General features: G+C 41.6%; 1 protein-coding gene across 6 annotated transcripts in view; it reads left to right on the top strand.

Moving 5' to 3' along the window:
• Window positions 1-27,587, top strand: part of TLCD4 (TLC domain containing 4) — a 101,259-nt gene that overhangs the window by 14,272 nt on the left and 59,400 nt on the right. Inside the window, exon 1 of one of the 6 annotated variants that reach the window (XM_045801726.2) lies at window positions 17,325-17,661. The exons of 3 other annotated variants lie outside the window; for them this stretch is intronic. The gene's annotated coding sequence lies outside the window, so the exon portion shown is untranslated. Of the gene's footprint in view, window positions 1-17,324; window positions 17,662-18,008; window positions 18,121-21,828; window positions 21,960-27,587 lie in introns of those variants that run through there. 2 more of the 6 variants (XM_045801730.2, XM_045801731.2) reach the window with 2 other exon arrangements.

The raw sequence follows: 27,587 nt of genomic DNA on the forward strand, positions 1-27,587 counted from the left end.
TAAAAGGAAATCTCTGAGAACATCATTGCGAGGCTAACCTGAGGACTGAGTGATTAAGTCCTGTAGGCCTGGCTTATCGAGGAAGCCCTGTGAGCCTGGGCATATAGAATATGCCCCCTACATGGTATCTGAAATGTGAGTATTGGTCAGAAAGGCAACCCAAGATCTCTCTGCAAGGGTAATTATCAGATATAAGTACGCTATATACAAGACTGTAAACGACGTGAGGTAAGAGATCAGGTGCCAAGGAGAGGGTGAACAGATTAATTTTGGAAACCAAGGCAGAAGTGAAACCCTTCAGGACTTTGGTTCCTGCATCAGAAAGTGTGATGATGTAATGTGTATTTCCTAAACCTCTCTGCAAGCTACAACAGCAAAGGAGAAAATGCTTTAGGAGCAGATTTTGGGTTAGAGGGAACAATTCAAACAAATCTCAGCTTATGCACCACCAAATAGCCTTTGCGGGCCCCCTTCATTTTTAGGTTGGTTCTTGTCTTTTTTTTTCTCATCAGTCAAGAATCCAGTTATTTATTGAGTACCTTGGAATACAGTGATGAGTGGCAGACCAGTTTCCTGTCCTCACAGGGCTTCAAACTAACAGGAGATTCAGACAATTAAACCAGCAACCTCAACACTTTGTGAGAATTTAGGGATCAGGAAAATCTTCCTGGAGGAAGTTAGACTTGATGTGAAACTTGAAATTTAGATGAGTAGGAATGAACTAATCAGGGGAGTCCGGAAAGAGAGGAAGATTCCAGGCCAAAGAACAGCGTATGTAAATGCATGGAAGGAAGAGAGAACCAGGAACCTGGGGAATTTAAAGCAGTTCAGTAGTGCTGAAAATTGAGTTTGAAGCCAGAAATGGCTAGAGAGGAGATAATAGTTTGAAATGTATTTACATTGTTAAGGAATTTGGACTTTATCCTGAGGTTAATGGGAAGACAAGTGTTTTTACAGAGGAGTGGCATTTTGAAAGAGTATCTATAATGTAGAGAATGGAAGGGGCAGGACAGAACGTCAGCACCTGATTTTGTAAAAAAGTTTTATTGGAATACAACAAAACTCATTCATTTACATATTGTCTGTAGCTGCTTCCAGGCCTTCTGTGCAGAGTGGAGTAACTGCTTATCTGGCCCTTTAAGAAAATGTCTGCTGGGGTTCCTGAGTGGCGCAGTCAGTTAAGGGTCTCACTCTTGATTTTGGCTCAGGTCATGATCTTGGGGTACTGGGCTCAAGCCCCGAGTCAGGCTCTGCGCTGAGCATGGAACCTGCTTGACATTCTCTCTCTCTTTCCCCACTCCCCCACCCTGCTTGTTCTCTTATCTAAATAAATAAATTAATTAAATTGAAAAAAGGGAGAAAGAAAATGTTTGCTGATCTCAAGGAGACTGTTGCAGTAACTGGGTAAGACAACGGTGGCCACCTCTGAGGAAGGCAGTAGGTATGTTGGAAAGGCAGGTGGTACGAAATCATCAATGACACTGAAGAAATCATGACCCAGGTATCAGCTGAGATAATCTGTTTTGCTTTTTTTTTTTTTTTAAAGATTGTATTTATTTATTCGACAGAGATAGAGACAGCCAGTGAGAGAGGGAACACAAGCAGGGGGAGTGGGAGAGGAAGACGCAGGCTCATAGCGGAAGAGCCTGATGTGGGGCTCGATCCCATAACGCCAGGATCACGCCCTGAGCTGAAGGCAGGCGCTTAACCGCTGTGCCAACCAGGCGCCCCATCTGTTTTGCTTTTTAACTAGTTAAGATTGTTTCAAGCCCCTATAACACAACCTTTTTTTTTTTTTTTTTTTTTTTAGATTTTATTTATGTGACAGAGAGACAGCCAGTGAGAGAGGGAACACAAGCAGGGGGGAGTGGGAGAGGAAGAAGCAGGCTCCCAGTGGAGGAGCCCGATGTAGGACTTGATCCTGGAACGCCAGGATCACGCCCTGAGCCGAAGGCAGCCGCCTAACGACTGTGCTATGCAGGCGCCCTATTACACAACCTTTAAATAAAGCACTGTACCTGCTGATATGTTCTGCCAATTTCCCAGATGAACCCCTATGGATGGGTTCAGATTTATGGGCTGTGTCACTGTTCTGGGTGTGCAGTCTCCATTCGGCTCCTTTTGTCTTCTTGCAGTGGCACTTGGCTCCATGATTTCTTCACTTACCCCTCCCCCCCCAACCTGCTCACATAGCGTATGTGTTTGTGGGGAGGTGTGGGGGCTTAGGGATTATGGAAGGCTTACTAAAGATTTGGAAGACATGAGGGGAGTAAAAGAAATGCAAATAAGATAAAGCATTATACATTTTTAAAAGTATTTGAGTATACTGTGAAGTTCCTCTGTCTTCCATCTCTTTTCTTTCTCTTCTCTTTTCTAAGCATTTCCTCCATACCCCCAGGTGAATTTCTGAAGTAGAATATTTTGTCTTTCATGATCCTGTCTCTTGCTAACCTCATTCCTCAGTCATACCGTCTACTCACAATGACTCATCAAGGCATTTTCCTCTGAAAAGAATTCTGGCACCAGCTGTTGAGAAAATTAGTTTAACTTCACCATCGGAGCAAGGTGTCTTCAAACCAGGGTACTGAGAATAGGTTTCGATCAAACAGCTGTAATCTGACATGTCCAGCTGGAGTAGCCAGGAAAGGAAGGAGTCCAAGATAAGGGAGGAAGGCAGGTAATCAAGTAGGGAAACCAAGACCATTTCTATAAGAGTAGTGTAAATATCAGACCTTAGGGGAGGGTGAGGTTGTAATTAAGAGAGGAGGCCAGGCATCTAGGATAAGGAAATCAACCAAGATAATTAAATCGTAGAGTGATGATTCCTTGTGAAAAGAGACTGTGTCTTAACTACTTTTAGATATGTACCACTTAATATAGTGTTAGACACACACGGTAGGGACACAAGAAATGTTTGATAAACTGAACCCTTAACCTCATGCCATTCCTGAAATCTGGTTCTTTTTGTGCTCCTGGGACTTTGTTGTCTAAATCAGTCTACCATGTCTGAACAGATCAAACTATTATGTCTGAACAGATCAAACTATTATGTCTGAACAAATCAAACAGCCTAGGTAAAAGAGTACTTATTTAATGTGTTCTTCCTTCAGAAAGACCTAAACTAGGCCTCAGTGTATTTGCATCACAACAAAAGTAGCAATAAACAACTGTTAATACTACCACCATCGTTTATTGAATGCCTTTTAGATCTGGAGTACATTAGCAGGTGCTTACCTACCTTCTTTCAGTTAAGCCTCGTGGTGACCCTATTATTATTTTCATTTTACAGATGAGGAGACTCTGGCTCAAAGAGGTTCTCTTTCCAGAGGTTATGATAAGTGGCAGGTTGTTGGAGTTCAAAACTCTTGATCTCAATAATACTAGTCTTTGCTGTCTCATAACTGTTTGCCTTGCCTCCAGTTTCTAAACCTTTGATCTCATTCTCTAGCTTAAAATCTGTCATAGTTTTCATATACTCCTGAGCAATAGTTAGTGTGGTGTAATTTCTTTCTCACAGTCCCTGCCTACTTTAGTGGCTTTATCTTTTTTTAAAATTTATTTAGATTTTATGAAGATTTTATTTATTTACTTGAGGGAGAGCATGAGCAAGAGAGCACAAGCAGGGGGAACATCAGAGGAGGAGGGAGAAGGAGACTCCCCACTGAGCAGGGAGCCCAATATGGGGCTCAGTCCCAGGACCCTGAGATCATGACCTGAGCCGAAGGCAGCCACTTAAATGACTGAACCACCCAGGTGCCCCCAGTGACTTTATCTTTGATTGCCATTTCCATAAGTGCTTATTGAGTTCCAAACATCTCTGGTTCCTGGAGCCATGCTAAGCTTATCCATGCTTCCAGGGTTTTGTATGTTCTCCCTCTTTCTTGAGTATTCTTCCTTCTCATCTGCCTGGCCTTTAAAACCAGGGACAAAATTTCTAATCAGTTTCTCTGGGAGATCTCATCATCTCTCTAGCTTTTCATTCTTCTATTAGTAAATTGAGGTTATATTTCCTACACTTTGGAAAGAGGTTATCTGGCAATAATTATGGCTTTACCACTCACTGGCTATATCATCTTAGGAAAGTTACTTGATTTCTCTAAGCCTTAGGATTTTTCTTCTTCATAGAGTAAGATAATGATGATTATTTAAAATAGCACCTGACACATAGTAAGTACTCAGTTAGAGTGAGCTATTATTGTATGGCTCTAATGTGGGTTAAATAAGGTTAACATACATAATGATCTAGCACGATATTTGTTAGCACACACTTGGTGATTTCCTGCTCATCCTTCAAGATTCAGCTTACGTTCCCCTTGATAACGCTTTTCTGTAAGCGTTCTGTATGTTTCACACATGGTTAGCCATGTTGTCAACTGTGCTCACATACTTTTATTTTCACTTATTGTATCCCATGTACTTATTGACTTAGGTTCTCATCTCCTTGGCCACCCTGGACTCCTTGATAACAGGGACTATTTTATTATCCACCCAAACCTAGCACGGATAGGTATTTTATGCAAATTGGTTGATTAATTGAATGAATACATTCATTAGGAAACAAGAAAGGGTCTCAAGAAACTTCTAGTTAGTGGTAACACTACACTGGTACTGGTACTACTATGTCATGTTTATCGAGTATGATGTACTCAGCATTGTCCTGAGTGCTTGGTGCTCCTTAACTCACTTAATTCTCATAAGAGCAGTATTGAGTAAGCATTATCCCCACTAAGATTTTTTTTTTATTATGAAATCTTATTTTACAGAAAAAAGTAACTGAGGCTCAGGGAAGTTAAGTAACATACTCAAAGTCACACGGCTAGTAAGAGGTACAGAAAAAATCTTATGTCTCTGTAGAAAACTCTGCATTGCCTAAAGGACATCTAGGTCACCTGACTCTTGTCACTGTCTTTGAGTTATTGCACATCCTTCTGGATTATCTTAACGGTAGCCTTTTGTCGTGTCTGAGCCATTTTGCAACTCTGTATGAATGCGTTTCTTTCAGATTCTCTTCTGAACAGTTTACAACATCTGCCTGGTTACCTCATTAAATGAGTTCAGTAAACTCTATTTTTTTTCTTTTCTATCTGTACCAAAGTCATAATTTTATTAGCTTTTTCTTACAATTATCCTTTAACAGAGACATAACTGGAATGCAACTTCCAGTCTGACCAGCTTCAAGGCCCACTTCTGCAACTCCGAAGTCTCCAGCTTCATTGCGCACTCTCCTGGGGCGCTTGCTTTCGGATTGCAGGGTTCTTAGTTCTCCCTCCCGAAACTCTGATTTAGGAGCGTTTTTGTTATATTTTGTTTTAGCAAGACTCCAGTTATTCTATTTCAGGTGGTCTGAAAAACACTGCTTTGAACAACTTTTTTAGTAGAAGAAATAAAATACTTGTACAAAGCAAATTGTAAACTAAGTTTGAAAGAAGGAGAGAAGAGGGAGAGAGAAATTCTGTCTGGAGGAATCTGTAAATTTTAGGAAGAAAGTAGGTGTTAAAACTAGGAATACTTTTGACAGGGAAAGAGGGGAAGGAAAGACATTCTATGTGTTGGAAGCATGGGCAAAAGCAAGGAGTCAGGAAAATGCACTGCATTTTTTGGGAATGGCTAGTGGCTGAGTTTAGCTAGACCACGTAAAGAATGTGATAGGGAGAATATGAACCATGAGACTGGAAAGGTAGGTTTGAGCTAGAATGGAAGACTTCCATGCCATTCATTTATTAGATAGGCAATAAAGAGTAATAGAAAGTTTTGGCCCAAAGTGAAGGAATAAGAAGATAATCAATGGCAATTTAGAAGAATCCTGAAGAAGCCTGAGGTCGGAGAGACAGAGGCAATCTCTGAAGGCCAAGGAAAGGAAAGGTGTGAGATCACAAGGATTTAAAATCTCTTCCGTAACTAATAAATATTTACTGAGGGTCTGTTGTGTGTGAAACATGTGGTACTAAGTACTGGGAGAACATGGGAAAATAAGTTATTATCCTGGTATAAAAAGGCTCAAAGACGGAAGATGCCAGAGAGACATCAGCGATTGGGAAGGTATATAGGCCTAAACTTGGGGAGTGAAAGAGGAAGGGTAGAGGAGGTAAATATATGGAAGATCTTTAGCAAGTAGAATTGACAGAATTGGTGTCTACATGGATGCAGAGGGCTAAGCGAATGGGGAGAATCTAGGAAAATTGAGGTTTCTTGGGTTTGGTGGAGGCATGGTGACTCCATAAGCTGAGAAAAGTGAGAAAAAAGAGTATGGGGAGGAGGGGGGATGATGAGTTCTATTTTATTGCATTTGATGAACCTGGAACACATGATAGAATATTGGTAATAAAAATCTAGAGCTTAAGAAAGAGAGTGTTAGATACTGTGTAAGTTGAGTTGATGGTAGATGCTTGTCAGTGTTTGGGAGCATAGAGAGGACAGAGATAAGTCAAAGCTGAGATAGGGTCCAAATTGGATGAGGCCATTGCCTGGAGTGGGTGGAAATGAACTGAGCAAAGTTAATTGCAGACGTTAGAGCTCAGAACTAAAGCAGAAAAGCCCATGTGTTATTGAGTGCAAGGAATCATCAAAACTTGGAGGTGAGAGGTCAAGGGCTAAGAGAATACTGAGAAATGAGAGCAAAGGAGGGGGACCAGCTTGAAGAATGTGCTTCCCAGGACTTATTTTAGGGATAGGGCTGCATTTGTTTGGAAGAGCCACTTTAGGCAAGCAGTGAAACGCAAAGGAGTTTAAGCAACAGAAGATACTCCTTTGATTCCCATGTAGGGAAGAAGAAAGAGAAGAACACAGAGCTGGTGGGAAGCCAATCTACTCCCCAGAAACTCCTTAATTTTAGGTAAACTTGGGGGGAAAATCATGAACTTCTCAGAGATAATTTTCTATGGAAACTAGTGGAAGGGCTGAGTTCTGGGTTCAGGATGATGAGGTGATAACTGGGATGTCAGTGAGTTAACACTTTGTATTTTTATATTGATTTCCAAATTCAAAGAATGATTAGTTTTTCTTGTTGTAATGTTAATTAAACTGAAGAAGGGCAGATCTACCAAATAAAGACAAAACAAAACAAAACAAAACAACCCAAACCAAACCAGAAAACACAAACAACAACAACAAAACCCACATCTACATTGTTTAGGAGACAAGTGGTTTTGAACTTTAGCTCTATTTGTTTGTCCCTCCGCCTTCCAAATCAACATAACAAATGTTGAATGTGAACAGTCGGTGTTTTTAACTGTTGGTTGTAGTTACTTATTTCTCAAGAATTTCTTGTATAACTAGCAATCAGGATTTACTCAATTGTTTTAAAAGTCTCCCGTGATGCTCTTACAATGTTCATTCTTTGTTGAAAGAAATGATAAATTGGGTTAAGACTGAGTGAATTGATACTGAATTCCTCTTACCTTTACATTGATACATCGGCCAAGGGGGGGCGGGGCACTACTTTCCCTTTCTGTACGAGTAGAATACTGTGTGCATAAAACTGTTAAAAGCCAAATCTTGATAGTTTTTATAATGTCATCTGGTACAGGACTTCCTTTGCAAACCAGAGGTCAGTTCCTCTGTAGGAGCTCTAAAAGGAAAGGCAAAGTAGTCCTTTAAATCACTTGATTGCCTTTTATTACCTTTGGATAATTGTTCAGGATAAAAAATGAGGGGAAGTATGTCATTCTTTTGCTCTTTCCCTCTGTAGATACAGATTATCAGTTACGCCTCTCCCTGAACTGTAGAACTTTGAATTCCGAAAGGAATTCCTTGGCAAGCTGAGGAAAGGGGGGAACATACATGAGGGGAGAATACATGCAGAGCGCGTCACCTTTGCAGGGTGGGTGTCCAGTGCAGAGATGCACAAGACAGACACTCTGTCTCCAGGCCACTGAAAATCTGGGATCTTTAGCGATTGAACTCCCGGAACACAGTTGTGCTCTGGGCTCTGATGGACCATAATGTTGCCTTTCCTTTGGTGCTGGGCTTTGATAATGAGGCACTTAACCAAAACCCTGCTGGACTTTGGATGAATATATGGTCTTATTTATTTCTAAATTCAGAAAATATTTATTAATTTCTTACTGATGATAGTAACAGAGGTAGATTAGAAGTTGTAGGAACAACGCTGGAGCAGAGGAGGCTAGATGGTGATGGTTGCTCCAGAGCAGACGGTGAATGCTTCTGTGGGGCAGGAAGGCAGTCCGAGGGGACTCGGTTGTTGGTGGGTGAAAGTTTGAGAACCACTGCAGGTAGTGTTCCATCTGCAAACTGGTTATTGCCAAAGGTCCAAATTCTGAAGACTTCACCTTATATCTAAATATTTAGGGGGGAAAGCGAGTTTCCTATTGACAGCAAAAGAAATAATTTTTGTGCTAAAAAAAATTGGGACGTTTCATTTCAATTTGGTGTATATAGTATTTCTGTGAAATGCTTGATTTATATTTTAGGGGGAGAAGTCAGGGATTAAGTTAAATATCCTGATAGCCTTTTCATTATTAATATTATAGTTTCTAATATGTTATGTATAATTAGTACTAATAATTAACTTTTTCCTTACTCTGCAATCCATTTCTTCTTACTTTTTGGTTATTAAACATTATGTTAGCATTTGGGGAAACTCCACATGTTGTTGTGAAACACATTTGACAAAGTTTGAAGACATTTAATCAAAAGTCTTTCAAACATTACTTTTTACCTTGTATTTTCTACCAATGAGAACTTTAAAATCTGCGACTAGAACTGTACCTTTCCTTGTGGAAAATACATTTCCACGAGATGATTTATTTTTAATTAAAACTAGATTGCCTTCTTTTTAAAATAAAAAAAATTAGTATATTGCAAAGTAAAATAAAAGTATCTTGAAAAGAGATGGTAATTTTTAAAAACTTCCTTGCTGGAAGGCAAAAATGTGTTGTTTTTACCAAAAGGCAAAGAATACAGACCTCAAGATTAAGTGGAAGATCTGAATGCAGCATATGCATTTTCCTGATGCTTTTAATTTTGTATACAGAGTGTCTAAAAACAGGAACTGAAGTTAGTAATGAACATGACTTAGATGTATGGGAGTGGATTGATTATAGTAATACTATATTGTATGAACAATCATCATAATGACATTAAGAGATCGATTTGGTTGGGACATGTAAGGGAGATAATATGTATATTAAAAAATACTTTCATGAAAATTTCTCGTTTTTCTCTTTTTAGTTATTTTTAGGATAGGTCATATGAATAGTGCATGTGAACTTATATGACCAAGAAAGTAGTAGATTTACATCACTACAGAAATTTGATTTGGAGTTGAATACGTTTGTCAGAGGATCGGTGGGGCAGGAGATGTTTATACTAAGGTATATTTCTAAATTCTAAAATTGTATTTCACTACAAAGCCTATGAAAATGACTTTGAATAATTCAGCTATTGACTCTATTTTTTAAAAAACATATTTGTTCCTAGGAATAGGATAGGGAATGTATTCTGATTTTTATCATGATACATGGGTTTTTCGTGCTTCAAAATATCAAGCATAAATTTTAATATTTTGATAAGCAATAATACGCTGTTACCCAGTTAAGGTTATCTGCCTTGTTAATGAGGTGTTTGGGATCTAAAACTTAAAAAAAAAAAAAAGGACACAGTTTCATAAATTTCCCACTTTTTCCCAAAACTGTGATGGATAGTGCGAGTCTGAAGAGAATGAAGTAAGAAGTAAATGCTCCAAAGTCAGAGTAGGGGGAAAATAGAATAACAATCTGTTCCTGGGATGAGGGTGGTTAATTTTAATTTGCATATCTTATATGAATGAAGACCATTTATAATATGTGCAGATCATTTTTATATTTCTTTTTCTGTCACTTGTCTGTTAATGCCCTTTATTTTTCTCTTGAGCAACTGGCTTTTTCTCCTCGATTTCTAGAAGCTTGTTATTTATTAAGGAGATTAGCCCTTTACCTGTGATTTGAGCACCAGATCGTTTTTTCCCAGTTTGTAATTTGTATTTCAACTTTGTGTATGTTATTATTGTTATTTTTTTTAACCTCATAGTGGTTTTTTTATTCTTAGTTAGATTTATTAATATTTTATGGCTTCTAGATTTTGAATCATAGTGAGAAAGACCTTCCCATTCCAAAGTAAGAAGGGAATTCACCCATATTTTCTTATAGTACATTTGAGTGTTCATACTTTAAATATTTGACCCATTTGGAATTTATCTCATACAATATGAGATATAGATTTAACTTTGTTTTTTCCAGATGATACACATTTATTAAAAAGTCTATCTTATCTCACTGATTTGAGATGCCACTTATTTGGATCTATTTCTGGGTTTTCTATTCAATTCCATTAGTCTAGTCCCTATGGCAATCCCAAAATGTTTCATTATTGAGGTTCTGTAATTTTTGTTTAAATATATAGAAAGCTGTTCTTCCTTTTCAAAGGAGTTTTTCTTGTTTGTTTACTTTTTCATATGAGCTTTAGAATCAGCTTGTCGTATTCCAGAAAAAAGCCTCTTGGTATTTTCATTGAGATTGCAATAAATTTAAAAATTAAAATTTAGAGAAAATTGACATACATTGACTTTTCCTACCTAAAAACGTGGTCCGTCTTTTCATTTATTCAAATCTACTTTCATATCCTGCAGGAGCATTTTAAAGTTTTCCTCATATAAGCTTTATATATTTCTTGTTAAATTTATTCCTAGGCACTTCACATTTTTTGCTGCAACTGTAAGTGGAGTCTTTTCTTTCTTTTATTTTGTAAGGGGATATTGTATGTGTACAAATAAACACATGTGCATATATGTATATGTATTTATATGTATACACACATATATATACATATACATATGTGTCACAGATTTTCATAAATTAATTTTGTGTCCTGCTTCCATACTTAATTTTCTGTTGTTTATATATTTTCTTGGTTGATTTTCTTGGGTTTCCTAGTTATGTAATCATATAATCCATAAAAAATGACAACTGTATAATCTTTTTCCCCAACAGTTATGTTTTTACTTTCTCTCTTTCACTAGTTGCCTTGACTGATACTGCAGGTATCACTGTATTAGCAGTGGGAGAGTGGGTATCCCCTCGTTCTCCTCTTGACCTGAGCAGGAGCCGTCCAGTGTTACCCCATTCAATCAAAACTAGCTTTGAATCTTAGAACTAATTTCTAGTCAGACATTACTACTTTGCTCTATCTGGAAAACTGTCAATTTGGTCCAACAGTAAGGTCCATAAATATTTAACAATAATGGATTGGTAAAATACAGTATGGTGCATCCATTGAATGGAATAGTCTGAGCAATTACAAAATAATGTGTATGTTTTAGTCCTTTTTGTTATTGTTTTAAAAAAATCAAAGTATATACAAGTATGCATGGAAAAGTATCTGAGAGGATATTCAACAAACTGGTCTAAAAGATGTAAATGTATTACTGCAGCATTATTTACAATAGTCAAAATATGGAAGCAACCTAAGTGTCCATTGATAAATGAATGGATAAAGAAGATGTGGAATATTACTTAGTTATAAAAAAGAATGAGATTTTTGCCATTTGTGACAACATGGATGAACCTAGAGGGTATTATGCTTAGTGAAATAAGTCAGATAGAGAAAGATAAATACCATATGATTTCACTTATATGTGAAATCTAGAAAACCAACCAGCCAACCAAAGCAGAACCAGATCCAAAAATCTGCAGATTTTTTCCCAGCCTAAACCACTGCACACTGCCATCCTGTGCCAAAAATATGTTTGAAATAGAAACTTCAGTAGAAGGTTGGAAGATAAAGATAAATAATTCTCCTGGTCCACAATTTCCAAATCTTGGCATGACTGACATTTTTGATTGGAAATTCTTTACCTTGGGAGGCTGTACATTGTAAGGTGGTTAGCAGCCTTCCTGGCCTCTACTCACTAGGTGCCCACGCATGCCCCCTTTCCCTGTGATGACAACCAAAAGCATCACCAGACATTACCAAATGGCTGGGGTGGGGAGAATCAACACCTCCCACCTCTGCCCCAGTTGAGAACCTTTGTCTTAGACAATAGATGATAGAAAAGATGGGGCACCTAGGTGGTTCAGTTAGTTTAGCATCTGACTCTTGATATCAGCTAAGGTCTTAATCTCAGGGTCGTGAGTTCGGCCTCGTTGGGCTCCATGCTGGGTGTGGAGCCTACTTAAAAAAAAAAAAAAAAGAAAGAAAAGAAAGCTGTAGAGATAATCAGTGGGATAAAAGGACAATCAATCTGGAGAATAATAAAGTCCCAACATCCTGCTGACAAGAGTTCACAAAGAAAGAACATAGAAAATGAGAAGGAGGAAATTAGCAAAAAACTAATGAAAGAAAGCTTTACAGGTAAGATTGAAAACACCCCTTAGGGTCTAGCACAATCAAAGAGAAAAGGCCCATTCTAAGGCACCAGGCACATCATTGTGAAATTTCAGACTATAAAGGTAGTGGGAAGATTCTAGAATGAAGAATAGACCAGATACAGAGGAAGGAGAACCAGAAAGGCATTAGGCATTTATTTCAGTGGCAATACTGGAAGTAAAACACAGTGGAACAGTGCTTTTAAAATGCCGAGGGAAAATGATCTTCAATTTATCCAAATTATCAGTTGAGGATGAGAATAGAATACAGACATTTTCAGACATGCAAGCATGCTAAAAAATTTACCTTCTATGCACACGCTCTGAGTAAACTACTGAAATCTGAGCTTCAACGAAATAAGAGAGTGAATTTCTAATGTTTGGGCATTGATAGATACCAATGGGCATTTGACAGATATGTTGAAGCAGCTGAATAAAATTCTGGTTAGATACATTAAAAAAAAAAAGTGAAAAAGGAAGGCAATTATTAACTCCAGGGACAACAGGAGATTTTCAAAAGAAGCACTATCATGGCACCTTACTTGCAATGCACTGTATTTACATTGACAGGATGATAAAAACACAAATTATTGATTTGAACAGAAGTTGTGATGTAGCTGTGTGAGAAGGAAGGGTAAGGGCAAAGTGGTGCTGGTGGTATGTGTGAAAGGGCTAAATCCTCAAATACCATGACAAGAAGTCAATAAATAATGTCTAAAAATATAAGTCAGGAAACATTGGTATAAGCATATTGTTTAGGAAATGAACACTTAGTAGGGTTATGTGGAACATGGGGTGAAGTGGGGGGGACATTGGTCAAGGGGCTGATGGGACTCAGATGTTTTTGTTATAAGCCTTTATGAACTATTAAACTATTGGAATTTTCGCTTATATGTATTACTTTCATTAAAAATAAAAAATCCACACAAAAGCAATGCATACATATTACAGGAAAAAGCCACATAAAATAACATAAGCAAAAAGAACACAAAAAAGGGATCTCACCTACCCAGAGCTAACCATTGGTAATAACCAGAAATAGTTTTTTCGTGAAAAATTCTGAAAAACAAAGGAAAGGACTTTATTTTTAAATATTTTATTTATTTATATATTTATTTATTTATTTATTTATTTATTTATTTATTTATTTATTTATTTATTTGACAGAGAGAGAGCATAAGCAGGGGGAATGGCAGGCAGAGGGAGAGGGAGAAGCAGGCTCCCTGCTGAGGAGAGAGCCTGATGGGTGGGGGGGACCTTGTGACCTGAGCCAAAGGCAACCGCTTAACTGACTGAGCCACCCAGCACCCCAAAAGGACTTTTAAATACTAAAAAACAAACAAACAAACAAAAACCCAAAACCCCTCACAAATTCTTGATACATTAAAACTATCAATAATAATTTAAACAGTAGTGCCTGGGGTTATTAATTTTTAACTAAATCAATCTTTCTGATCAAAATGCTTGGTGTTATTTTGGTTATATCTTCACTAACAGAGCAGAGTGGAGAATTGAGGCAATCTTCCAAAATACTTCTGCCTTAATTATCTTGTTATTTTAGAAAGAAGCAGCTTTTGGTCTCAGCTTTCTAAACAGTTGTCTCTATTTAGTAGTTTAGGAATTTTTGGAAACAAATTTATCAGGAAAATTTGTCTTCAACAAATGGTATTGGGAAAACTGCACAGCTACATGCAAAAGAATGAAACTGGACCACTTTCTTACACCATACACAAAAATAAGCTCAAAATGGATTAAAGACTTAAATGTGAGACCTGAAACCATAAAAAATTCCTAGAAGATAACACAGGCAGTAATTTCGCTGACATTGGCTATAGCAACATTTTTGTAGATATGTCTTCTAAGGCAAGGGAAACAAAAGCAAAAATAAGCTACTGAGACTACATCAGGGGCGCCTGGGTGGCTCAGTCGTTAAGCGTCTGCCTTTGGCTCAGGGCGTGATCCCGGCATTCTGGGATCAAGCCCCGCATCAGGCTCCTCTGCTATGACCCTGCTTCTTCCTCTGCCACTCCCCCTGCTCGTGCTCCCTCTCTTGCTGGCTGTCTCTCTCTGTCAAATAAATAAATAAAATCTTTGAAAAAACAAAACAAAACAAAAAACTACTGGGACTACATCAAAATAAAAAGCTTCTGCACAGCAAAGGAAACAGAGAACAAAACTAAAAGGCAACCCACTGAATGGGAGAAAATATTTGCAAATGACATATCCAATAAAGGGTTAGTATCCAAAATACGTAAAGAACGTATACATCTCAACACCAAAAAACCAAATAATCCATTAAAAAATGGGCAGAAGACATGAACAGACATTTCTCCAAAGAAGACATACAAATGGCCAACAGACACATGAAAAGATGCTCAACAGCACTCATCATGGGAAATGCAAATCAAAACCACAATGAGATTTCATCTCACACCTGTCAGAATAGCTAAAATAAAAAACACAAGAAACAAGTGTTGACAAGGATGTGGAGAAAAAGGAACCTTTGTGCACTGTTGGTTAGAATGCAAACTGGTGCAGCCACTGTGGAAAATAGTATGGAGTTGCCTCAAAAAATTAAAAATAGAATTACCATATGATCCAGTAATTCCACTACTGGATATTTACCCAAAGAGTATGAAGACACTAATTTGAAAAGATATATGTACCCTTATGTTTATTGCAACATTATTTACAACAGCCAAATTATGGAAGCAACCCAGGTGTTTGATAGACGAATGGATAAAGGAGATATGGTGTGTGTATATATATGTGTGTGAGGATGGGTGAGATAGGTGAGGGGGATTAAGAGAACACCTATTATGAGCACTGAGTAATGTATATAATTGTTGAGGCACTATATTGCTCACCTGAAATTAATATAACACTGTACGTTAATCATACTGGAATTAAAAAAACTTGAAACACACACACACAAGAGATACATAGAGAGGAACATATATAATAAACCATATTTCTTGTCTAGAGTGCATGCAAAAAAATTTTTTTATCAGGAAAATTTGCCTCAAAAGAATTTTTGTATTTTTTTCTCTTTTTAAGGAAAGATAATTTCATTTCTCTGAACTGTTTCAATGAACAAAAGTATAAGAAGTGCAGTTCAGCTTTGATACCTCACAGTTAACAAGCAAAAAAATTTAAGATAGCAAATAACAGAATTTGGGGGAATTGTCCTTGGAAAGAGAGGATTGGTAAAACAAAGTTAAGAATAATTAGAGACTTAAATGTGAATAATGAAATGAATATTTTTAAAGAAATTAAGCTGCATTACAATTTTGATGAAAAAAATATGCAGTTGATAATGGTTTTCTACCTCCTAAGGTCATTGAGTTTTGATTAGTTTAAAAGTTTCAAAATTCAACTAGTATTTACTGAATTCCTTTCCTTATCTCAGGCCTTGTCCTTGATGTGTTCACTTCCACGCTCTGTATACTCTCGCAACAGTCCTCCAGATTTGATGGCGCATTTGCAGAGGCCTAATACTTAGGAATATAGTGGGACATAGAGTATAGAGTGGATTTTTGTGGGTTTACTTGGCTTTGGCTGCTGCTGTGGGCGTAAGACAATATGCACATTAAACATAATGACGATGCATCTATCAGGAAAAAACAGAGCAACTGTCAGCCACTGGAGACAAACACAGGGGAGGGTCTGGAGGTGGTACCTTGAGGCAGAGCCCGGGGGGAGATGACATGTGCAGTCCGTAAGTGTAGAGCTTACCCCACAGATGTGCACACACAACCATCCTGCCTCCACAGAGTTATGATCTAGCCACATGAATTCAAGGCAGGTGTGGGGCCAACCAAAGTTGTCGAGGACTGTGTGAAGCAAATATGATGGGACAGGTTGTGCAGTGTCAAAGGGCACTCCTGAGAGTTTTTTTGGGGGGGAAAGAGATACGTCCTGGGGGCCTGCAGGATCTTCTACCCTGCTTGACTGCAGGCAGGCTGCTGTCCCTGTAGGGCAAAATAGGTTTTGTCTTTCTAGGTCTGTCTGAGGTACATTTGCCAAGACTGGGGTCTCCAGCGGTAACTATGAATTATTATCCCCATTTTATAGATGAAGAAATTGAGCCTCAGTGAGGTTCAGTTAGCTAATGTGTATTTGTGTGCATGTAAATATTAGGTAAAACATTAGCTCCACTGATAGGCATTTCTTACAAATAACTGCCCTACATTATTAAGATGGTGCTTAATAATTAACATTAGAACCCACCTCATCAAGATTTTGTGATTACTTTTCGCAAATATAACAGCCTAAATATACCTCTTCATTATTTTATTTTATTCAAAACAATTCCATGCTGTTGATCCAGAACATTTGAAGGTTTTGGGGACTGTACTTAGCAGGTCAGAAGAGCTACTACTGAATGGCAAACTTTATGCATTGGGCAACGTGGAATTCTCCGCCAGCACCAAAAATTCAAATCCTACTTCCCCACCCTGACAGCAGAGGGGCTCCGAGTGTTGGGTGTAGGTGGAGTGCTAGTGCACTCTAGGGTGTTTTTCAGGGATTCCAGAGGAGGCTGCTCCAAGAGAACGGGCCTCTTTCACACACGCCCCCTACCCAGTTTGGAATGCACCTGCAGCCCCCAGCAAGAACAGGGCGGATTTGGCTTCGGCCAAGTCAGACGTGGCATGAAAATATGCAATTGCCTTTTGCACCTCCTGTCTGTTAATAGTATAAATTCATAATCTGAAAAGAATTTCGGTTACGTGGCGAGCCCAGGTACTGACCGCGGCGAAAGCGGGCTCAGACCGTTCTCCTCACTTGGTAGTTTTGCTCCCTGCTTTGGGAAGAGGAGGAACCGCACTCCCTGTCCCTGGCGAGGCGTGTTCTTCCAGGATCCCACCGCAGCCCGCCTTGGGTGTTCCCGTTTCTGAGCCCTTTCCGGGACCCAAGTCCCAGTACTCGGTCGGCCCTACAGCCGGCCTCGGGGCCCCGCCCACTTTGGCCGCAGGTCGCAGCCGCCACGAGCCGGAGCGGGAGCCGGAGCCGGAGCCCGAGCGGCCGCGGCCCCTTTAAGGAGCCGCTCTGCGGTAACCCGAGCCCGCAGTCCGGGCGGGCGCGGTGGCCGCGGCTGTAGCTGTAGTCTCTGTGACTGCTCCTCCAAGCGGCCCGGGGCCCCGCGGCTCCCCTGGCTCCCGCCGAGCATCTCGCGGGGTGACTCTGGCCGGCGCCAGCCCTCGGGCCGGGCTGGATGACCGGGCTTCTGTAACCACCCGCCGCCCTCCCCGGCCCGGTGCAGCCGCCGCCCGCTCGCTAGTCGCCCCGGGACCCGGCACAGGTGACGCTGTCTGGAGGGGGTTCGGGGAAAAGGGCGGGCTCGCTTTTACCCCGCGGTTCCCCCGCGCCGCCGAGCACAGCCCGCGGGTAGGGGCGCCGAGGCTTCCCGCCCCCGGCCTAGCGCGGCCACGGGCTCCGGCGCCCGCTGCTGGGTGGGCGTCCCGAGCGCGGGAGGCGGCCAGGGGCGCCCGGGCGGGCTGCAGCAGGTGTGTGCGGCCGCGCAGCATCCTCCCGGGCCCGCGGGCTCCTGCGCCGCTGGCGGCGCTGACGGTGTCCCGGGGCCCGCGGCCCCGCGGCGCCCGTACGCCCGGCGCTCCACTCGCGCCCCCGGGTGCGCGATTCGTGCTGCTGGGTCTGCCGGGGGAGCCTCCCGGGTCTCAGCACAAAGGGGTGGGTGCGTGGGGCAGCCAGGGAAAGCTTTCTTGTTAGAGGCCGGTACACAATCAGGTGCATCAAGTGGGTAAGTCTCCCCCTCTCCTGCCTCCCCCCCCAACTAAATAAAACAAGACGCTTTTATTCACCCTTGTAGTTCTCAAGTGCGCCCCATTTTTAGCCACCTCATGCTGAGGAGTCTAGTGGAAAAGGGACTGGGCTCTATTTACAGCTCTACCATTGTAACCCCAGCAAGTTTATTAAACCGACAGCCTCGCTTTACCCAGCCATGAAATGGGATCCGTAATGCTAGCATTTTCCTACAGCCCCAAGAGGGTGGGGAAACCTCTGTGAAAGTACTTTGAGTTGTCCAGGTTCATTAAAGGGTCACCGTTGCTGGCCAGTATTTTTTTTTCGTCAGTTGTACACATCTGCGGGTTAATGTAGCACACATTTTTATGTGAAATTATAAAATTGTTCCTAAAGAGTGATCTCTGACAATGTTTAAATGAATCTGATACCAGTTTGGGGACAAGATGGGAGAGTTCGTGTGGATATTAGGGGTTGATGTGTGAAGCAGGAAACAAGCTGTCATTTTAGTAAAATCTTCACTCAGTCATAAATGGAGTTAAGAAAAATCTATCTTGGACTGTGTGTTTGTTAAAGAGATACTGCGGTGTGAGCACATGGTATAGGTTGGAATGCAGCTTCATCTTTATGTAGCCAGTTAAGGTAATATGACAGAGTCTCAGTTCCCTTCTAAGTGTGAAATACAGAATTTGTCCCCCCTGTGTTAATCTTTTCCTTAACTTGTAGGGATGGAACTAAATTAAAAAAAGTGGACTCCTGCCATGCTAGAAAATTGGAAAGAATGGCCCCAGGAACGGTGGACTTCAGTTGACTTGCCACCAACCCCCTCTTGTGCCATCAGATGATCCAGGAAATGTATTTACAGAGTGCTTCTTTTCTTCCTACCGCTGCACCTCCTTTTGCCACAATACCTCCCTCCAGCGCTGGAATCCTTACTGTGTGATCTTGTAGAAATTTTACCCGTCCAGAACCGGGCACTTGGCATCCAGCGGCTCAGCCAGTCATAATTGTTTACACTATGAGCTTTCTGTTCCTACTCCTTTAACTCTAAGCCTCTTGACTTTGTTGGAAAGAATAATGGCTCTTCACAACTAAAGCTATGTACTTGGAGGTTCCTAGGAATGGCAGGGGTCAAGGGCCAAAGCTAACCCAAAGAAGCTGGGTCTTTTCAGTAGACCCTGGAGCATGGATGCAGGAGTTGGCCTAGCTGTTTCTTCCTTCTCTGAAATCTCCATTGGAGAGAGATTCATTTGATCACCAAGGTAGGCAGAGGCCTTGGGAGCAGGAACTATCAGAGACCTAACTCAGTGCTGGATGGATGAAGAGCTTTCCCAGCAGAGGAGTAGGGAGGAGGATATGGTGACTTGGGAAGGATGGAGGGCCTGCCTAATAATCGGGCAACTAGAGAGGTAGTGAAGGAGCCTTGTATTTCTGACTAGGAAGTGGGAAAGGGGTTGGGTTGCAGAAGGGACTAGTAGTGGAGCTTCCCGGCCAATTCTGGAATGTGCCGTAGGTGTGACCCCCCCCCCCATTCTCTCTCATTCCATCTGAGTGTGTTTCTTGCCCTTCTGCCTCTAGTGAAGCTCTCTCCTCTCCTGGTGCTGTAACAAAGGCCCACCCTACGCTTATGTTCCACCCTCAAAGCTGGCATCCCAAGTATGAGAGGAAACCAAGCAGATTTCATAAGAAACCTTCAGACTCAGTGTCTCCCTGCCCGCTTCTTCTCAAATTAGTGTCCCATATCCTACAGATGAAGGCTCCATTTAGCTTTGATATCTCTTGGAAGGTTAAAAAGTAGGATAGTCCTTTTGGCTGAAAAAACTAAACTGAACAGGCTACAGGAAGGTACAGAAGATGAGTTTTTCTGTGGAGGAAAAGAATGAATGAATTGTCTGGGTGAGAATTGTGGGCGGTTGGACAAGGGAGGGTGGAAGTGGGGGATGGTGAAATTGTGCTGGACAGCTTGTGCCCTCGTCCTTGAGAGAGGAAAGGATGCCACCACGCGTGTACAGCCACCTTGCTGTGCTTTCCGTCCTTCCCTGTGCCTTGCAAGAGGAAGAGGACGGCAGTATGGAGGTGGAGTAACCATCTGTTCTGGAGGATAGGAACCAGACTTAAACTCACCACTTGGGCTGAGCTGTATTCACCTGGCATTGGTATCAGGCACCGAATGTATGACACCAGAGAATGCATTACATCAGGAAAGCGAGGTTAATTTTATAAGAAACCCTAAGGCATTGTGCGATGACTTTGGTGGTGTTTTCTTGTTGGAGATGAAAGGTAGCGCACAAAGACATGGAGGCCTACTGCTCTGAGGTTTGTTATTCTCAGTGAGACGGTTGGATGTTCTGCAAGCAGCTCCCAGACCTGAAAAGAAGGCAGGAATAGCAAAGGATTTTTTTTCCCCTCAGAACATCGGTCTGTTCAAGGAGAAGGCAATCCTTTGGATACATGAGAAGGAGCTTGTGAATCATTGTAAAAGGCCAAGGTTTGTGAAAACAGCGGGTGAAGAAGACAGCTGGAAGTCTGTTCAGAGCTTGAGCCAGCATGAGGAAGCGAGTTGCTGAGCAGTGGGATGGAGAGCAAGGGGGTAGTCTGACTAGAGGGACAAAGGCTTGTCTAAAGCAGGGTTTCAAACGTTTTTGGATTATAACACAGTACAAAATGGGTTTTTGCACTGAGACCCAGGATACAAGTAAGTATAGGTGCGTCTGAAACCGGTTTCATGAAACAATGTGTACCCTTACTGTGTATAGCATTTCTGTTTTCTGTTTCTATTTCTATGCTTTCTGTTCCTATGCAGTGTTCTGAAAAACTCATCATCTGGTAGTGGATCAGAGTTGACTGTTGGGAAATCATTTGCCTAATGGGTAGATAAACAGGTTGCATTCATGTCGGAGATGCTGGAGGGGAACCTAGAATTGATTGGGAAATCTGGACCCTTGGTGGTGGGGACAGGAGGGAATGTGGGAACTCATCTGGCGTCACATGGGTGCAGGACTCACATTAGTGAAGGCAGTGGGATAGAAGGGTGCAAAGGGGAACTTCCTACTGGTTCTGTCTACTTCAAAGCAAAATAGTTGGTTTTGAGGAAAAAAGGAAGTGTGGAAGGAGTCAACGTGGATTTGAAAACAGTGTCTTTAGAGCAGATTTTTCTCCGTAGGTTAAGAGGACCAGTGGATCCCGTACAAACTGGCTGGTGGATTTAGGCCATGTCCACTTTCATCAGCTGGATAGGAAACTGAGGGGCTCATAGTGCAGTGTGTGGGCTTATAACTCCCCTCACAGCTTTGAGAAGTTCTTACAGAAGTGGATGGGATGTGTTGTTGCAAAACCCCATTGCTGATGAAACTCATTAGGAAATTAGCTGCCTTACAGAGAATTGGAAACGTTTTCTCATTACCTTGTTTGTGTAAAAGGGTTAGATTATCAAGGCCTCCTGAGATGTCTGTTTCACGATCAAACTGGAATCCTTATTCATAGTCTTTGGGATGGCCAAAAAAGCTGCTTGAGGGGATAGGTGAGGCAGCATCCAGCATCCTTGAGCTAATTTCCCATAACCCGCGCCCTGGAACTCCAGGGCAGAGTTTATCTGCATGCCTTTGACTGCCTTTTCATAACAATCAACACCTGACTCATACACTTGGCAGCCTCACCAGTGGGCAAGTACAGCGAAGTGTGGAGGCCACGTGCACAGGTGTCAGAGTTCCCTGGGGTTGCTTGTTTACTTGCTTGTGTTTATCATCCACATTCTGACTAGTGGGATCCTCCGTTTGACCCGTCCTCGCTGTGTTTGATTTTCTTACCTTAGGTGATGTGTTTCTCCTCGGCTGTCTGGTATGTATATAGTGCTTTCTCTGGTGTTATCTCCGAGCTCTGGACTTCAGCAGTGTCCACCTGACTGTTCCGTAGAATCCTGTGTTGGGATCCTGGCCTGTGCTGTGCTGGTGTCCACCAGATCCTGCCACAGCCTCCCTAGAAATAACCATTCATTGATGGGTTTACACATTGGTTTTGATTTAATTTTTACATTTTGGAGACATGGAGACTCTGTGTTGGTCAAGTTAATTTAATTCGCTTTCTCCAGATAGGCTTCAAAAAACCTTTCAAAAGTACATTCTGAAGGTCTAGAAGACTTCTCCCTATTTGCTGTGTATTTATTGTGTGGAATGGGGGAAGAAGGAATTTTCATTTGGTGAAAACTTTGGAACGATTAAACCCTCCCCCTTTACAAAGTATTAACATTTTAGGGACATAATTTCCCAACCTAGTCTTGCTCAGTTAACGTGTTTTGCTCTAATACAAGTAAAAAACAAAACAAAACAAAACATTGAGACAGTTAAGAATTTAAATGTTTTATAATTTGTTATATGCTGTTTTGAGGACTTGTAAAGACTACAGCTGTGTTCTGACTGAGAAAGATCCTTTGCCTTTTCATATTTAAAAAACCTGTATGTATGTCACTAAACATCAGTTTGTTCCCTACTTTATGGAGGATTCCGTGACAGGATAAAGGCTCTAAGGGAGGGAGCCGAGTCGCCCGTAGGGAAGGCCGAGCCACGGAGCAAAGGCCGCTTGTTTGGAGGATCCCAGCTTAGTATCTCCCAGCCAAACCCTTGAGACATTAGACATTTTGAGGATTCGAGAATGCTTTATAACCTGAAGCCGCTACATGTTTTCTTCAGTGTTTTTTATTTTTTAATTACAAAAGTGAAACTTTCTCGTTATAAATAACATAAAGAAAAACCATGAAAACAACCAACACTCAGGAGAATGACAGTTCACTTCTTCCCCTTTCTCCAGCTCCCATTTCCCCTGATTTCACTCCCAAGTACAGCCAGTTAGCAGTTTGGGGGTATAGCCCTTCTTCTCTACAAATGCCAAAAAAGCCAGTTAGGTAGTTATGAAAAATGTATTATTTCACTGCCTGGTCTTTTTTTTTTTTCACCCCGTAGTATGTGATGGGTGAATGCCCTTCTGTATCATCCCGCTTATTTAAATGTCGGTACAGCCTGTGATAGTGTGGCTGCACCAGCATATTTAATCATTTCCCTATCCGTGGCCCTGAGAGTTGCTTCTCGTGCTGTAGTAAACACCCTTGTACCTGCCTCCTTTGGCACGTTGGTGTTTGGAGGATAAAAGATAAAATCATTAGTATTTTATACTTATTTTATAGTTCAGTTAACATAGTGGTATCAAAATTTACTTATACCATTTAATTCCCCAGATAGTCATTCAGCAGTAAAAGGATAGCACTAGACACTCGAAGGATTTCGCAGGACAGCCCTGCTGACAAGAGCTCACCGTCTGGAGTAGGGGAACTAGGTATACACGCTGATGATCATATCTTTGGGTTTTATAGTTTTATTTATATCCTGTCTGATTCCAGAAGTGATTTGGGATGGCTTACAAAGATGCATACAATAGGACAAGATACAGTAAATTAAGGATGAGAAAGAAAAATAAGCCAAAGGAAAATAAGGTGGAGTCATGAGTGAGGTTGGTTCGTGTACCTTGGAGTGCTGGCTGCAAGCACTCCAGCAGCCTAGGAGAAGACATAGGCAGTCCGCAGTAAGCTTCAGGGTGTCCCGAGGAGAAACCAAATTGGAGAAATCCATCTATTCCTGATTCTGGGAGCTGAGAGAAATTCCTCCTTTGGATTTTCAGCCAGAAAACACTGCATTTGCATTGGCCAGTGTTCTCAGCAATGTCCCCAGTGTTGTACAGCAAAACCTAATGACCTTGCCTTATGATGCCATTTCATACCATGTTCCTCAGTGCTACTCATGGGTATCATGCCTTGGCAGGCCTCAGTGAAAGGTCATTAGGGTGAGGGGGAAGGTCATGGGTTTAATCCAGAGAGAGCTTTAAGAGGACAGATGAAAACAGCAATCTGGTATTGTTCTTAGACAATTTCTTTCTGTAAGGTAGTACAGAATATATCATGTTAGTAGAATTTCTGTGAGTAGAACCCACTTTCCTGGGATTTCTAGGCTTGCAGCTTACAAAGCAAGAAGTCAGGATGTTTATTTATTTATTTGTAAAGTATTTATTTAAATTCCAGTTAGCATACAGTGCCGTGTTAGTTTCGGGTGTACAGTATAGTGATTCAGCACTTCCATACGTCACCTGGCACTCGTCACAACCGGTGCACTCAGTTCCCGCATCACCTATTTCACCCATCCCCTCAGCCACCGCCAAGAACTGAGAATGTTTACATGGCATTAATGTATCAGAACTACAACAACGAAGGAAATATTTTCCCCCTAAAAACACACCTGCACAGGTCTGTAGTTGGTCCGTGCAGGAAGGATGGTATGTGTTCACGCCGATGAGCTCCACGAGTGAGAAGAGCTCAGAGCCACCATCCCAAGAAATCTTGAGAGCATCTCCGAGCTCTCCATTATCACTGGGTTGTAGCGTATCAGAGTGTCAGCAGGACTCCGAGAGCTACAGGTTGGGGCAGCATGACCTTGTTTTGTGAAGCTGGGAAAGTTCAAGTCCCATGAGCCACCTGGGTCTGTGTTTCCATGGCCACATTCACTCCAGTTTTACCTCAGAACATTGTCCCAGAACAGTTCTTTATTACTAGGTCTATGGGTCAAGCTGAGGTACTTTTACAAGACTTACCCTGAATTTAAACTTGAGGTTTATAGTAAATGTTAACCTTGAAGTCACCTGAAGCTTCATGTAATTGCTTTGCACATCACCTCATAGCCTGAGAAGTGGTTCAGGGAAACGTGTCAGATTTTTTTTAGCTGCCTGACAAGTGTCAAACAGATATCATCAGGCGGTAAATATCATGTTTATTGGGAAACAGTGTAGTTGGCAAAGGCAGTCTTATGGGAAGACATCAGAAGAGAAGAGAAACCATTCTCAATGTACCGCAGTAGGGTTTTAAGTGGCCCTAAGGGAATAGCATGAAAGGGCACCTAGAGAATTTAGAAACTCCTTGGCTTCTTCTCATTTAAGCCACCCTATCTCCCAATCAGATCGGAGGTGTAGACAAGCTTCAGGGCCCCTAGGCCATAGGTTAAAAGGAGGCAGAAATGATCACATTGCTTCGAATACCGACTATCCTATCCCTCTGTGACTTGGTACCATTCGAGAGATGGGTGTAACATTTCTTGATTAGGAAAAGGTGGTGATAACAAGTGCTATCCTTTATTGAGTGGTGTTTTGATATACTGGTGAATAACCACCCCCAAACCTAGTGGCTTCAGACAATGATTTATTATTTCTCATGATTTTGTGGGTGGCTGGGCCGTTACCCTGCTGGTTATAGGCTTGTTCATATGGCTGCATTCAGCTGGTGGGTGCACTGAGCTGGAAGATGGGAGTGGACTTGCCAGCATGGCTGGTGGCTTGTGTCAAGTGCTGTCAGCTGGGAGTCTCAGTTCTTCAGGTGCTCTCGCATGCTCCAGTACAGTAGACCGATTTCTTTATGTGGCAGGTTTAGAGCAACAGTCAAGCGAGCAAAAGGCAGATGCTGCCATGTTTTCTGAGGCCTACTGAGGCTCTGCAACCCTCACAGCCTCTCTTCTACTCATTGTTTGTCAGCAGATGGCAAGGCCAGCCCAGATTCATGAGGGCAGACACATAGACTCCACCTCTGGGCGACAGGAGTGACAACGTCACACTAGCAAGGAATTATCACAAGTGGCTACATGTGCCAAGCCCTGTGTTCAGTGTATTTAATTCATCTCACTCAAGCCAGACAACCGTCTTGCAATGTAGGCATTCTTATCCCCTCTTATAGGACTTGCAAGTCAGAAAGGTCATATTCTTCTTGCCCATGGCCACTTACTAAATCCTGGGAGTGGGTATGATTCTAGGTTTCTCTCCAGTTGAATAGAATGCATTTTAAGACTCAACAGGTGAGAGAGATTTGCTAAATTGTTCTTCAGCTCCTTTAACCTGTTCAGTACTGTTTCTGGTTCCTGTGGGGAGCAGGCAAATAGAGAGAGAGGCAGAAGGCAGGCAGGCTTTGTCCTGTCTCAGCCACTTCCCTGCATCCCAAGGACTCTCTCAGAGGTAATAGGATCGACAATTTGAAGGTCAAAAGGACCTCCCTGTCTCCTTAGGTTTTGATTTCCCAGCTTGCTCGGCAGTGATTCCTTTAGAAAAAGAACAAAACATATTTGGAAAAATCTTGCACTGTCCAGCTTTTCCTTGATGAAAGCTGGAAAGCCAAAAGATGTCCCAAGCCAAGAGGCTCCCTTCCAGGAAGGGAATTGCAGGGAAATAAGGACAACAGAGGTTGGGTAGAGGTTGGCTGCAGAACCTTGTTCCTCTTCCTGAGTCCCCCAGGTGACACAGTGCCATCTGGTCTCTGCTTCAGCTGTAAGGCTCCTCACTAACCTCTTCTAAGGCTTGGGGAGTGTGTTGTATTTGAAATGTTGATCTCCTTAAAGATAGGCCCTCAAATTGTACACGCTTCCAACCCCTTATTATTTGTGTCAAGTACTATATTTATATGATCTTCCAATTACTGTTGTCTCCTAGCTTAAGGCATTCTGGTTTATCCAAAATCCAGTGGCTGTCATTGGAGCTCTTAGGTTTGCAAAGCAAAAACTTCTTTATATGGGGCACCTGGGTGGCTCAGTTGTTAAGCGTCTGCCTTCGGCTCAGGGCGTGATCCCAGAGTCTTGGGATCGAGCCCCGCATCGGGCTCCCTGCTCCGCTGGGAGCCTGCTTCTTCCTCTCCCACTCCCCCTGCTTGTGTTCCCTCTCTCGCTGGCTCTCTTTTTGTCAAATAAATAAAATCTTTAAAAAACAAAAACAAAAAACGTCTTTATAAAAGTTTTAAGTGGGGTGAGATGCTAGGAAACATTTACCAAGTAAATAAAATGTGCTATCTGTACTCTGAGCCTTCAGGTCTTAGAAAATGGACTGAATTTCTAAGGGGCGAATTCTCAGTGCATTGGGGGTCAGGAACCAGCAGCGCAGTAAGGACTGCTGGGGAAGGTGGCCTTTTCCCACTGTCATTCCCTTATAGCCACACTTCTTGTTAGACATTATAAAAACAAATCCCATATCAGAGAGTCAGTGGAAAATGAAATAAAAAATGTAAATAAGACAAAAACCTTAAAAAGTTGACACAACATAGATTAACTGTATTAGATTTGATTTTATTTATTTTTGAGTTAGTAGCCAAAACATGTAAAAAGTGTAAATAAATGTAAGCTAGGAAAATAAGAATAATCGTTTTATTAAAGTCCTAATTAAAAATACCTGTAATAGAAGAGAGACCTGATCAAGTGCTGTGGGAAACCAAGGAGATAAATTATTTCTTGAAAGAGCAGGAATTCTCAGGCAGAGGTTAAGGAGCTGGGATAACCCTCACTTACCCCTCCCCCACTTGCTGTTCCAGAATGTCTTGGTGGGGTCTCTCGGCTATGTGAAAAAATATCAATACCTTCCACTACCACCGCCACACACAAACAACCAAACTGTAAAAGGGAA

The sequence above is a fragment of the Ursus americanus genome, chromosome 12, assembly GCF_024610735.1.
Source record: "Ursus americanus isolate L20-20 chromosome 12, mUrsAme1.1.p, whole genome shotgun sequence".
NCBI lineage: Eukaryota > Metazoa > Chordata > Mammalia > Carnivora > Ursidae > Ursus > Ursus americanus.